We start from the raw sequence: 13,536 nt of genomic DNA, 5'->3' as shown, positions 1-13,536 counted from the left end.
TATTCTATTTTTTTTACAGCGTTCACCGTGCGCTATAAATGACATATTCACTTTATTCTGCGGGGCGATACGATTACGGCGATACCATATGTTTATAATTTTTTTATGTCTTATGGTGTTTGCACAATAAAATACGTTTTGTAAAAAATCATTAACTTTTTGTGTTACCTTATTCTAAGAGCCAGAACTTTTTTATTTTCCCATCAATAAAGCCGTGCGAGGACTTATTTTTTGCGTTTCAATCAGAACCATTTTTAGGTACACGCGACTTTTTGATCTCTTTTTATTCCATTTTTTGGGAGGTGAAGTGACCAAACAATTGTGATTCTGGTACGGTTTATTATTATTTTCTTATACGGCGTTCACCGTGCGGGATAAATAATGAAATAATTTTGTAATTCAGGCCGTTACGGACGCGGCGATACCAATTATGTATAGTTTTATTGTTTATATATCTATTTTTAATAATAAAGGACTGATAGGGGAAAAAGGGGGATTTGTACTTTTATTACTTTTAAAACTTTTATTTTCTTATTTTTACACATCTTTTTTTAACTTTTTTTTTAGTTTATTACTTTGTCCCACTAGGGGACTTGAGGGCAGGAGGCCCTGATCGCTATTCTAATACACTGCACTACATGCGTAGTGCAGTGTATTAGAGTTGTCAGCTACTAACTGACAGCAAGCATAGTGGGTCCTGTAGGCTTTCTGTCTATGGCATAGGCGGACGCCATTGTTTGGTGTCCAGTTGCCATAGTCACCATCGCCGGCCGCTATCGTGTAGCAGGCCGGCGATGGAAGCTTAACCCCTAAAAAGCCGCGATCTCTATTGAACGCGGCTTTTAAGGGGTTAATCAGCGGGGACACAGCGGTCACGGCTCCTGTATGTGTCGGGAGGATGGCCGAAACGGCCGTTACTCCCGTGACGTACTATTAGGTCATGGAGTGCGAACGATACAGCTACCATGACCTAATAGTACGTCCAGTAGCGGGAAGGGGTTAAAGCAGGTTTCGGTCTTAGCGTCCTATGAACTCGCTCCACCACCATTTTGTCAGCCCTCTCTTGACCGACAAGATCAGCAAAAATCTGATTAATCACTTGGGGCAAAGCGTCACCGGGTACTGATTCGGAGAGACCCCGTACTCTAATGTTCCGACGGCGACTACGATTTTCTTGATCTTCAATCATCAGATGTGCGTTATTTATATGATTCTGATGTGAAACAAGCATGGTACAAACAGCCGTACTGTGGCGTAGAATGGAGGTTTGTATTTCCTCCAACGAATCCACTCTTTGCCCAATCTGCTTAATATCTCCTTTTATATCCGCCAGCTCCTTCATTATTGGGGAGATTGCTTGTGTCAGTACCTTTTTAAAGTAGGAACGCGACAGCATGTCTCTGCCCCTTGCAGAATCCGAATAAGCCGTAGAGCTATCCCCCTCAGAGTCGTCGTCTCCAGCGTCTTCATGCAAGTTGTGCCGGCGCCATTTTGTCCCGGCCCGCAGGAGAGGAAAGTTTCTTCCTGAGGAATTTGTCCATTTCGGACTGATTTTTTCCTTGCTTTGTGCAGGACCGGGTGAATCTCTGCCCTTATCCCTTGAAGTTCTCACCATGTCGTCTAGCTATATTGCCTTAGAAGCTGTAGTTTCCAGAGATGAAGTGAGGAGCTCCGAGATTAAGCTGCCATCACGGTGCGCCGTAGCCCCACCCCCCACATGCAACATTTTATCACTTTTTAGGTTTTTGGGGGGGGGGGGGGTGACCAAAAAATAGTGATTCTGGCATTGTTTTTTATTTTTATTTTTGTGGTGTTCACTGCGGGATAAATAACATTATAGTTTTATAGTTTGGGTCATTACGGACACGGGGATACCAAATATGTTACTTTTTGTAACGTTTTCATTTATTTCCTATAATAAATTACTTATTATAGGAAAAAGGCTATAACTTTTATTTTTAGACTTTTGTACAACATTTTTATAACTTTTTTTGAACTTTTTTTGTCCAACTAGGGGACTTAGAGGCCTGCACCTCTCATCTTTACTCTAATAAATTGCACTACCCACGTAGTTCAATGCATTAGAGCTGTCAGTTATTCACTGACAGCAGGCTTAGGCTCCTCCTCTGTGCGGGGCCTAATGAGCTTTCATACATAGCAGACCTGTAGGCCACCATAACAATAAATCGGCACCCACGCGATCACATCGTGGCCATGTCGATTGGCTAGAAACCACTAAGATGCCGCGATCACTTTTGATCACGGCATCTAAGGGGTTAACGACAGGGATCGCAGCTAGCTCTGTTCCCTGCCGTTACAGCAGGGTGTCAGCTGTAAAATACAGTTGACACCCGCGGCTGATGGCGCAGGCTCAGTTTCTGGCCTCTGGGCGGAGCCTAACAGTCCTCCATACTTGGCAAACAGAAGGCCATTGTTAGGCCTCCTTTTGCCAACAGTCGATCCGCTAACAAATTGGCAATGCTGTGATTGGTCAGTCACTAATGACCAATCACAGCGATCACTGGCAGCGCCGCACCAGGATTTGTCCCCCACCTCATCATAGTGACTATTGGCTGTCTGTGACAGCTTATATCACTGTTGACATGGCGACAGAATAAATCCATGACGTAACCGTACCTCATGGTGCCTTACGACAGTGCAAACCATGACGTACAGTTGCGTCATGGTGGGTTAAGGGGTTAATGAATATGCACTGTACACACCATAGACCATGCTGCTGCTGTGAGACCCTGGGAGAGAGGAGGGTCCAGTGTTACTTTGTCCCATTACCTGTGCTGGCAATCGAGAGAGTGGGGATTAAGCTCAATAATTGCTGAAAGGGCGTGGAAGAGGAAACATACCTGGCACCTGGATTTTCCCATTAAAATGGTATCTCATCACAACAACTTTCCATATTGGGTAATATCCTATTAGGGTATATGGACCTCATAGAGTTAATCCCCTGATCAATGTTCCAGAGGCAGATAGAAATAAACATGATTAGAATTTTCAGATGTGGCATAATTGCTGTGGATTTGCGATACAGATTTCGCACCCCTAATCCATGGAACTTTACAGTACAATACATGGAGGTTTTCAAAACCCCATCCACATGTAGTCGAATAAATTCTGTGTGAAAATCAGTGCACACTTCTGATTTTAGAGTCTGCACCATGTATATTCTGTTGCAGTGGATTTTCACCACAGATTTCACCCTTTGCAATGCGAAAAATTAAAACCACGACAAATCCGCTGCAAAATCCGCATGTAACAAATGTCTGGACTTAGCCTAAAAGGATATTGAACTCCACCACATGCTGAGAAATAAAGACACAAGAGAATTGTAATATTTAAAAATATTTATTTGATCTATTTTATTTGTATATTTTATTAATGTGAATGACAACCCTATACCTAAACCTGTTGATCCAGAAGAAGGCAAAAACCCTGGACAAATGTAGCCAATTAGTATCACAGGGGAAAAATTCCTTCTTGACCCCAGAAAATGGCGATCAGTTAAAAACCCTGGATCAAAGCCGCTAATCCTAGTACTAGATGTGTGTTAGGCCATGTTCAGACGTGGCAGAATTTTTCCTCTGCAAATGTTGGCGCAGATTCGGTGCAATTACGCAACAAATTTACTCCAACATTTGCATATTTGACAGGTAATTCAGACGTTGCAGATATCACAGCGGACTTGCCACAGATTTCAGTTTTTGCATTGCAAAGGCTGAAATCCGCAGTGAAATTCCGCTGCTTCTCCGCAACATAATGAGCATGCTGCGGAGGGAAAATTCTGCACCGCAGCCTACATTCCGCACTGTTATTTTCCGCATCGTCTAAACTAAGTTTACTAAAAATGTATAGAAACAAATGTAAGAAACGGCTGCTGCAGAATTCCACTGCGGACTGTCCACAGCGGAATTCAACAGCAATTCCGCCACGTCTGAATGTGCCCTTACTGATCGTCTGTTCTGTACCATCCTATGCTAGTTACTCGGGCAGTGAGTAGCTGGGAATGTTCTGTCCTGTGTACCTGTGCTCTGCATACCTCATTTACAGTGGTTTTGGGGAGGTATTAGCGTTTATATTATTGTGAAGCATGAGGCCTAGTTCACACAGAGTTGAGTTGACAGGCAGAAAATAATCTGCCTCAAACTTTTCTTTTGAATTTTAAAATGCACGGTTTTTTATTTTATTTTGCAACTACAATAACCGTAGTGGTATTTGGTCAAAAACCTCTCCAAACTAGCGGCGTCTTTCTTTTCCCCCTCCCATTGATTTCAATTGAAGTTTAGCAGCAAAATCAGCTCTAATATAGTGCCTGATGTTTTTTTTCCGCAAGCAAACAAAAACCGCTAAACCACGGTTTCCCAGTCAAAATCAGCACCAAAAAATGCTGTGTGAACTGGGCCTAATTATTTGTATTATAGAGAGATGTCAAAGCTTAATATTCTTGAGAGATATGAGTTTGAATATGATATTGATAAATTTGTGTTTATATTAAAGTTAGGTATTAGGGCACGGCCAGACGTGGCAGAGTTTTTCCGCTGCAAATGTTGGTGCAGATTTGGGGCATTTACCCAACAAATCTGCACCAACATTTGCATATTTGACAGGTAATTCAGACGTTGCAGAAAACACAGCGGACTTGCCAGAGATTTCAGTTTTTGCATTAAAATGGCTGAAATAAGCAGTGAAATTCCGCTTCTTCTCCGCAACAGTCAGTGCATGCGGCGGAGGGAAAATTCCGCACCGCAGCCTATGGTTCGCAGCGGAGTTTTCCGCAACGTCTGAAATAACTTGCCTAAAAATGTATTGAAACAACTGTAAAAAACGGCCGCTGGAGAATTTCACTGCGGACTCTCCAAAGCGGAATTCCACAGCAATTCCGCCACGTCTGGCCGTGGCCTTAAGAGGAAGGGGAATTTTTTTTTATAAGATCTGGAACAGATTAATAGTGGAACTATCCCCCAAACAGAAAAAGACCTTAGGGCTGGTTCAAAATGTGTTAGTAGCTGTTTGAGGAGCCATGTTTTTTCATTTTGTTTTTTGTTTGTTTGTTCCTCTTTTTTCTTTTTCTTTCAATGTCTCTCTCTCCCCTCCCCACGTGATATTTTCCAGGGTTTTAGGGGGAGATTGTTGATTTTCCAGCATTGACTTTGGGATAGTGTCTGTACTACATAATATTTTGTTTAATATAAAGTTATTGTAACATTTTATATAATTCGACAGCAATAAAAAATTATATTATACAAAAAAAAATATTATAGTGAGGTAATAGTGATTATATTATAGTGAGGTATTAGTGATTATATTATATTGAGGTATTAGTGATTATATTATAGTGAGGTATTAGTGATTATATTATAGTGAGGTATTAGTGATTATATTATAGTGAGGTATTAGTGATTATATTATAGTGAGGTATTAGTGATTATATTATAGTGAGGTATTAGTGATTATATTATATTGAGGTATTAGTGATTATATTATATTGAGGTATTAGTGATTATATTATAGTGAGGTATTAGTGATTATATTATATTGAGGTATTAGTGATTATATTATAGTGAGGTATTAGTGATTATATTATAGTGAGGTATTAGTGATTATATTATAGTGAGGTACTAGTGTTTATATTATAGTGAGGTATTAGTGATTATATTATAGTGAGGTATTAGTGATTATATTATATTGAGGTATTAGTCATTATATTATATTGAGGTATTAGTGATTATATTATAGTGAGTTATTAGTGATTATATTATATTGAGGTATTAGTGATTATATTATAGTGAGGTATTAGTGTTTATATTATAGTGAGGTATTAGTGATTATATTATAGTGAGGTATTAGTGATTATATTATATTGAGGTATTAGTGATTATATTATAGTGAGGTATTAGTGATTATATTATATTGAGGTATTAGTGTTTATATTATAGTGAGGTATTAGTGATTATATTATAGTGAGGTATTAGTGATTATATTATATTGAGGTATTAGTGATTATATTATAGTGAGGTATTAGTGATTATATTATATTGAGGTATTAGTGATTATATTATAGTGAGGTATTAGTGAATATATTATAGTGAGGTATTAGTGATTATATTATATTGAGGTATTAGTGATTCGATTATATTGAGGTAACAGTGTTTATATTATAGTGAGTTATTAGAGTTTATAATGTTGAGAGGAATTAGTGTTTATTTCCTGAACGTCCCCTCTGCAGCACATATGGGATTACATTTCCCTGCTGCCAGTTACTGTGTTTCTTTTTTATTTGCCTTATTTCTCGCTCTGATCGGAGGAAGCGTCGCCCAGCTTGCGCTCGGTTTTTCTGGCGCATGTGCTGGTTGCGCTCTGCCTCATTGGCGTCCTGACTCTTCAGGCACCATTTTTGGTGGGCAGTGTTGCTGTTCAGAGTCCGGTTCTCCAGTTTCTGCTTCAGGGTTCCTCCTCTATCCAGCGTGCAGGTCGCACCGCTGCAGGGTAATTGCTCTGGCAACTCTACATATTATATTCGCTTTGGTTTTCATTATGTGGCATACTTCAGCCATATTTTATATAGGTCGCTGTCAGACCAGGGACAAGCCCAGGGGAGGCTGGGCCTCTGCTTTATATGGAAACTAGCCTCTCATTGTACGCTCTTGCTCGTATGTTGGATGCTGAGCATGTAGCTGCTGTTATTTCTTACAGGGTATACTGGCATGATGCCGTCTGCATCTTACTAGGCAGGCACTGCAATCCCCATTGTTGTTTTCTGTCCTCAGATGTCTCAGCTCTTCTAAAAGAAAACATTTCTGCTGTCATAAATGTGATGTGACCCTGCCTGAAAGCTATGAGGTCAGGCTTTGCATGCACTGTCTCAGATGGGAGTCAGGTCATTCCTCGTCCGCACCCTAGGAAGTCATGGACTGTGTTAAAGATTTCGTTTAATCACCCATGGAAGAGTAAGAACTTTATATTTGAAGTAGTATTGCTCTCTACGGTTGTTTATTGCCTCCTCTCTGCTAGCTTGAGAAAAGATGTTTTGGCCCAAACGTCTGCCTCCGTCCAGTGGTCTAAGTCTAGTAGGCATAGCAGAAGGAGGAGCAGCTCAGTGATGTCCACGGTGCATGGCATGACCTTGGGATGGTGGATGAAGTCTTCTCTTCTTCAAATAAGAACGACGACTCTAATGCCTCTCTTTTCCTGGTGGATAAAATCCATACTCTTATCAAAGCGGGCAAGTTAGAGGATAAATATCCTTCTCTGTCCTATGATGACTGGGAATCCTGAGACAGGCCTAAAACATTGAAGGTGGAACATGCCTCTAAACAGAGCATGGTCTCAGAATGGAAGACTCCTGAAAAACACAGTTTATTTACAGGCGGTTTAAACTCCTATATCTACTACAACTAGATCAGCTGGAGGAGTAGAGCTCCCTGCCTAAAGTGGATGTAGCCATAGCTAAGCTCTCTAAAAGCACCGTGGTCCCTTTGGAAGATGGCGCCAGTTTGAAGAACGCTCTGAATTGGAAATAGGAACCTGGCTTTTAAGCGCTCTTTTTCTTCTTGGGCAGCTCAGGCTAAAGTGGTTATTGCCCCCTTTTGAGTTGGCTGTCGCAGGAGCTCGAGGGAGTATCTGCCATAGGGTCAGCAGAGGGTGGTGTTAACGCACCTTGTCACCAATGGATTTGACTTGGGGCTATACCGGGGAGCAAAGTCTAAGGTAATCCCTGGTCTTCAGCCTTTAACTCCTATACAGGTATCTGGACTTCGCTGCAGAGGATCCCCAGGTTGTTACCCCCAGAGTAGTCTCCTTTGGTGACGGCCAACGTAACAGGTATAGAGACAGATAACGGGGTCAGGTATAGGGGAAAGTCAGACTGCAAGGTACAAAACGAGTCACGTAGCTAATGGTCAGTGCAGGCGACAATAGTTCATCATGGGTAACAAGGCAAAAGGTATGGGCAGGCAGCAGGCACGGATGGTCAAGGTACAGGCTGAGTTCAACTTCCATCAGTGGCAAGCTCAAATCTTGGCTAAGTAGGTGCTAGATATAATACAACACGTCTACTCTATAGACTTCGCCATCTGGTCCAGAGACAAGTTTGCTTTAACTTTAGTCCCTTTGCAAACAGAGCTTGGCACAGGAGTGTATTTTCCAATCCAATCCAAGGTATGTTTCAGAGCGAGACCATCCATTCTGTAGTGTTCCTTGTAGAATGTGCATTGTCACAGTGGACCTAAAAGATGCCTAACTGCATGTTCCTGTGGCAGAGGCAAACAAAATTTCTGAGAAACGCCACAAATTGCCCCCAATGATTTCAATGTGAAGCAGAGGCGTTTTCCCCGTGCGGCTCTTGGCCGCTCGCAGAAGAGAAAAGCTGCATGCTCTTTAATTGAGCGGTTTCCACCTCTGACCTCTCATGTTTTTCCGTGGCTTTTTACCCCGGTTTCTACGATCTACGGAAAAAAAGCTTAAAGGCGTTGTCCAGTACCGGACAACAGATGACCTATCCACCAGTTAGGTCATCAGTATATGATATGTGGGGGTCCGACACCTGGACCCCGCACCGATCAGCTTTTCCGGCTTGCCTGCGGGCTCTGGATGTCATTGCAAAGCATGCAATGTATGCTCCATACAGCAGTTGGCTCCGTACATTGCATAGCGGACGTGCTGCAGAACTGCAGCTCTGCTTCTATTCACTTAAATAGGAGCAAAGCTGCAGTACTGCAGCTCGGCCGCTATTCCATGCTTGGAGCCATCTGCCTCCGGCAGCCGGAGCGGCTGATGGGTGCGGGATCCGAGTGTTGTACCCCCATAGATCATATACTAATGACCTATTCGGCGGATAGGTCATCAGTTGTCCGATAGAGGACAACCGTTTTAAAATTTTGAGGCAGATATTTTTCTGCCAGACAAAAAAGGCTGTGTGAACATAGCCTTAATGTTCTTATTTTGTGCAATATTAATGATTATATTAACCTCGGCTAGTAGTGTTCATGAAATTATGAAATATTTTTATAGAATTATTGTATTTTGAGGTATTACAGTGTATATTAATGCAAGTTCTTAGTGTTCACAATATTATGAGATAATTTATTATTGTGAGGGTTTTATTGTCTTTATTTCATGAGGTATTTGTGTTTTTAAGTGTTATTAGTTGTATCAGGCTGCTGGCAAAGCTTCTGGCATATTTGTCAAGCATATCAATAGGCATATCCATCAGAGTGTCCATTTTGCCTCGATCGCACTGGTATATGTCGGTATACCTTTTTTTCTGTTGTATGGAATAGGACAATCTGCTGTTCTGTTCCATACAGAGGTATTCAGTAAAAAAAAGTTGTACCCCACGATCTTAATTTTTTAACATGGGAGCCTATGGGCTAGGAATGCCACTGTATGCCTTCACAATTGTATGCATTGGTATCTGGCAGAGGTAGAGAATATGTCGGGAAATACTCCCGACTTATACCTCCGACGGAAACTTTTGCTGCATTAGCGCTTATATCATTAAGTATTTGTTTTGTATTATTGTGTAGCTTGTATTAAAAGGGTTTTCCCATGAGAGACATTTATGACATATCCGCAGGATATTCCAAAAAATTCAATATTTGAAGCAGCACAAATCCCGTTATCAGGAGCGGTGTCACGCTGTAGGATCAGACAAACCCAGTCTGACGTAATGTAATCTTCAGAAAAAGCGTGGTGAACAGCAGCACACGTCTCTTAAGTTTCAATCAATAAGTTATTTTATTGGTCAAACATCCAGTAAAAAAATGGCATAGATGTGATCTTAGTTCCCTTGGTATCCGCTGTGCCTTGTAGTACTCCAATAGAGTGGATAAATGCAAATCCAATGAGATTTTTCGCTTTGACTCACTCTCATACTGCCTTTTCAAGGCTTCAATTGACGGAGTACTTAAAAAGGCAGAATCATAGGTTGCACCTTGTACGATCCTTAAAGCATCTTCATTGCTATAACCAAAGGTGTTTGACATACCTTGTAGTACTGGTACAATATCAACACGGGAATCAGACCCAAAGTATTGGGAGGATCTGGATACATAGTCCAAGTGCTCGCTTCCGTGGTTTAGAAATAATCAAAAAAATGCAATATTTGAAGCAGAACAAATCCCGTAATCAGGACCGTAACTACCGGAGCTTAACTATGGGAGTGTAACTTTGAAGCGTTATCATTCCATAACTACCATTCAGTTCTATGGGACTTACAGAAGCAGCGTAGCTCAGCGAGCTACGCTGTTTACGTAACTCATGACCATATAAGCTTTTTCATGGTCGGAATTCACCTCAATCAGCTGCAACACAGAGCGACTGAACGGTGTTTAGGGGGCCCTGTTCTGGAGATAGGTGCGGGTCCCAGAGGCATCTATCTGACATTTATGACATATACAGTGGATATGTCATAAATGTCTCTCATGGGAAAACCCCTTTAATGCATGGTGTGATATTATGGAAGAATATGAGTATTATTTTCATATCATTGTTAATATTGTTTTGTGGTATTGCCAAATATACTATTGTTTGGTATTAATGTATTTATTATTGTATGGTATTACTGTGTATATTATTGTATGGTATTACTGTATATATTATTTTATGGTATTAATGTATATATTATTGTGTGGTATTACTGTGTATATTATTTTATAGTATTACTGTATATATTATTGTGTGGTATTACTATGTACTATTGTTTGGTATTACTGTATATATTATTGTATGGTATTACTGTGTATATTATTTTATAGTATTACTGTATATACTATTTTATGGTATTAATGTATATATTATTGTGTGGTATTACTGTATATATTATTATTTAATATTACTGTACATATTATTGTTTAGTATTAATGTATATATTGTTTGGTATCACTGTATATATAGTATTGTATGGTCTTACTGTATAAATTATTGTATGGTATTAATATATACTATGGTTTAGTATTAATGTATATATTGTAAGGTATTACTGTATATATTATTGTGTGGTCTTACTATATATTATTGTTTAGTATTAATGTATATATTGTAAGGTATTACTATATATTATTGTTTAGTATTACTGTATATATTATTGTTTGGTATTAATGTATAAAGCGTATGGTATTACTGTATATATTATTGTGTGGTATTACTATATATTATTGTTTAGTATTACTGTATATATTATCGTATGCTATTACTTTATATATTATTGTTTGGTATTAATGTATATATTGTATGGTATTACTGTATATATTATTGTATGTTTTACCATACTATTGTGCCGCGTTATTGTGAATATTATTACAGGTTAATACTTGGTATTATTGTACATGAAATTGTATTATTATTTGTGTTATATCATGTTTAATATTATCTTACAATATTTATGTTACATTTATTGTGCAGTTGTAATATTTTTTCCATGTGTGGTGTTAATTCTACCTAATGTTGATAAACTGTGAGCTCCTGCTCATTGCACACGGGCGGCTGCGTTCCATGGACAGAGCTGTTGTGCTTTATGTATTCTGGTTTGGCTTCTTCTCCAAATATGAAAATGTGATGATCCAAGGCTTTCCTGTCATCTCCTGAGGTGACCTGTAAACAACACAGCCCAGCTTTACACTGCATGATAAGACCCCCCCCCCCGACATATTGTGATGTCACAGCCACATTAGAATTGTCTGACACATAATGGCTGTGTTACCCATAGCAACCAATCAGATTCCATGTCTTATTTCTCCAGTGCAATGTAGAACCTGAAAGCTGAACTCTGATTGGTTGATGTGGTTAACTCGTCCCCCTTTGTGTCTATACTATGCCCGATATGTAATAATAATAATAATAATAATAATAATATTATTAATAAGTATGATAATGAAATGTACATATTCACTGCTGTGGAGAATGTAAAGCCAGAGAAAAGTGGTGGGTCTGTCATCTCAGCCAATCAGCTTTTATTTTTCAGTGGCCTTTTGTCATTTTAAATCAGCAACTTGATTGGTTCCTGTAGGTCACATGTCCACTTTTCCATTGCACTACTTCTGGTAAATCTCCCTAATAACAAGTGAGGATGAAAAAAGTGTGTGTTGCCCATAGCAACCTATAATATAAAATCCTGGATTATGATTGGTTGCTATGGGCAACACCACTGTTTGTCTGCACTAGTTTTCATACACACTGTATAATATACTTTATCTATGTCCTGATCATACAGAGGCTATAATATTAGAATGTGTATTATATACCACGTAACCACATACAGCAATTTATTCAATGAGTGAGTAGAGGGGGGGGGGGGGGACTATAGTCAGAAATTCTCCCTACTGTACTATACATATATATTCTATTCTACTGTGTCATGCTACATGTAATGGATTTGATGCAATTGATAATAAATTCTATTGCTATCTAATTATTTATTCTGTAGATGTCGTATGTTGTATGTCATGACTTCAGGAAAGTGATGGACTTACGTGTATTCTGTATTCTGCCCTCTCTTCTCATCTTCATCTCCTGATGTGAGCTCCGGTTACACAGAGCAGCATTAGTTTTATGGAATCCTGTGATGTCACAATGTTGATGTCATCTTATGATGTAACAAAGTGTACTGCGCTACAGTTCACCACCTTGTTGGCAGGTACCAGCAATAATAAGGTTACATGTGATATAGAATAATGGAGTCAATGGCACACATTTACTAACATTGGCATATTTTATGGCAGTCAAAATGGAGGGGGTGGTGGGTGGGAGTTGGGCTTAAATTATTATAAGGCGCAACTCTCTTAATAAATTTGGCACTTTTTGTACTCTCTGACGGGCATACAATCTTTTGAAAACAATCTATAAACAACTCAATGTCTGAGAAGTAAAAAAAAAATCTCTATTAGTCAGTGGTTGGATGCTCACCGATCATTAAAGGCGTTGTCCAGTTTAGAAAACCCATTTTCAGACACCCTATTAGGGCATGGTCACATGTGGCGGAATTGCAGTGGAATTCTCCAGCGGCCGTTTTTTACATTTGTTTCAATAAATTTTTAGGCAAGTTAGTTCGGACATTGCGGAAAACTCTGCTACGGACCATAGGCTGTGGTGCGGAAATTTCCCTCCGCAGCATGCACTGACTGTTGCGGAGAAGAAGCGGAATTTCACTGTGGATTTCAGCCTTTGCAATGCAAAACTGAAATCTGTGGCAAGTCCGCTGTGTTTTCTGCAACGTCTGAATTACCTGTCAAATATGCAAATGTTGCTGCAGATTCGTTGCGTAATTGCCCCAAATCTGCACCAACATTTGCAGCGGAGAAACTCCGCCACATGTGAACATGCATTTAGGGAGTTCTGAGTTAACAGTTGGTGGTCCTCTGTTCAGGATCCTCATCTATTGGCCATAGTGAAAAGTGCTTACAAAGATTATCTCTCACTTTGGTGAACCTGTCCTGTCCTCCATTATACAGACAACCCATTGATATGAATAGACACTGTGTAATGCTTAATTTCCCATGTGATGGCGCTGCAGGGAAATTGAACACTTAG

General features: G+C 39.7%; 1 long non-coding RNA gene across 1 annotated transcript; it reads right to left on the bottom strand.

The window, feature by feature from the left end:
- Positions 1 to 5,842: 5,842 nt before the first annotated feature.
- Positions 5,843 to 12,560, bottom strand: LOC142760734 (uncharacterized). Its single transcript, XR_012883382.1, has 3 exons — positions 12,480 to 12,560; positions 11,449 to 11,601; positions 5,843 to 7,200 (listed from the first exon to the last, which is right to left on the bottom strand). It is a non-coding gene; the product is annotated as an uncharacterized LOC142760734 (long non-coding RNA).
- Positions 12,561 to 13,536: the final 976 nt, after the last annotated feature.

The sequence above is a fragment of the Rhinoderma darwinii genome, chromosome 4, assembly GCF_050947455.1.
Source record: "Rhinoderma darwinii isolate aRhiDar2 chromosome 4, aRhiDar2.hap1, whole genome shotgun sequence".
In the NCBI taxonomy this organism is placed as follows: domain Eukaryota; kingdom Metazoa; phylum Chordata; class Amphibia; order Anura; family Rhinodermatidae; genus Rhinoderma; species Rhinoderma darwinii.
This window is presented reverse-complemented; position numbering and strand designations above follow the sequence as displayed.